General features: G+C 68.5%; 1 protein-coding gene across 1 annotated transcript in view; it reads left to right on the plus strand.

The window, feature by feature from the left end:
• EEFSEC (eukaryotic elongation factor, selenocysteine-tRNA specific) overlaps positions 1–1,492 on the plus strand; it is a 172,290-nt gene that overhangs the window by 137,963 nt on the left and 32,835 nt on the right. The window lies entirely within an intron of this gene.

The raw sequence follows: 1,492 nt of genomic DNA on the forward strand, positions 1-1,492 counted from the left end.
ACGCTGCTGACCCGGCGATGGTGCCCGTGGCCGAGACGCTGCTGACATGTGGGTGCCCTTTGTCTCCTCGTCCACCTCGGGCAGCCAAGTCGGAAGGCCCAGTGCAGAGCCGTCCCCTTGCAGTGGTGCCAGACCTGGGCCCTGGCTGCAGAGGCCTGGCAGTGCTGGCTCTGCCCGAGCTCCCTCCATCCCAGTGCTCCTCGCGCTCCACCCTCCTCCCTGCTGTCCTGACTGTCCCGCCCCCACCTGTCATCTTCTTCCCAGGGCCTCGTCCTCAGCCGCTGCCCCGAGGCAGTCCCAGGTAACCGGCTGTGACAAGGACGCTGCCCCGCTCTGCTGCCCTGGAGGGTCCACCTCTGCTCCCCCAACAAGCCCAGCCTGGGCCAGGTCGCACGGACATGCGGGGGGCGGGAGGCAGGGCCTGTGTGTGCTCTGGTGGGCGGCAGCATGCCCTCCTCCAGCTGGGGTGAGGCTTGGATGAGGCAGTCCCAAGGGCTGATGGGCCTAGGCTGGGCTGGGGGCTGCCTCCGGGCCTCCGGACCATGGACCCGACTTGGCCGAGCACAGGAGCTGACCCGGAGGTGGAGACCTGGTGCCTACTGAGGACCAGGGGGCAGGGGCAGTGGGGCAGTGCTAGCCCAGGAAACCGCACTGGAGGAAAGGCCCCAGAGTGGGCCTTCCTGTCCCCCCACCCAGGCCCAGGCCTCCGAGACCCAAAGCCCTGGGCTGAGAGCCAGCACCTCAGCGGCCTCCGAGGGCTGCTTGTCCCCACAGCCTAGGAAGTCGGGAGATGTGACGGCCCCAGCCGAGTGGCTGTCAGAAGTGTTGGGGACGCGTGGCTCACTTGGCAGCTCTCTGGGACAGCAAATGTGTGGTGGGGCTCAGGGAGACACAGCCCTCGCGGCCCCAGTACTCGGCAGTTCCCATCCTGGGGGGGTTGGGAGGCCAATGCAGGACCTGCTCCATCCTCTAGCCTCCGGTATGCGCTCGGGCTTGGTGTGGCACTGCGATCCGTGCAGCCCCCGGTACACGCTCAGTGGGTAGAGGGGGCACTGCGATCCGTGCAGCCCCCAGGTATGCGTACTCAGAGGGCGGGAGGGGGTTCAGCGCGGCCTCTAGGTATGCGTGCTCGGGGGCGGGAGGGGACAGAGGGCTCCGGGACGGGTGCCCAGCGCTGGCGTCTTGGGGCTGACCTGGAGACCTGAACCCGTGGCCAGCCATGTGGCCTCCGTTGCGGCAGTCCAGCTTCTGTCGAATGTTTGGACGAGGCATGTGTACCCCAGGGCACGGACAGGCAAGCAGTGGCCTGACAGGCGTGGGGCCGCACGTCCCCCCTCTCCGACGTGTGTGTCCGTAAACAGTGACAAAGCGCAGTCCCGACCCTTGCTGGGGCCCAGCCGCCGCTCCCCCGTGTGGGAGATGGGTGACGGAGGCCCGTGTCCTCCTGCCGTACCGTGGCTACCAGGGCCTCCCCAGGACCCGCAGGCCCCGA

This window comes from Tupaia chinensis, unplaced genomic scaffold, assembly GCF_000334495.1.
Source record: "Tupaia chinensis unplaced genomic scaffold, TupChi_1.0 Scaffold147500_2, whole genome shotgun sequence".
Lineage (NCBI taxonomy): Eukaryota > Metazoa > Chordata > Mammalia > Scandentia > Tupaiidae > Tupaia > Tupaia belangeri.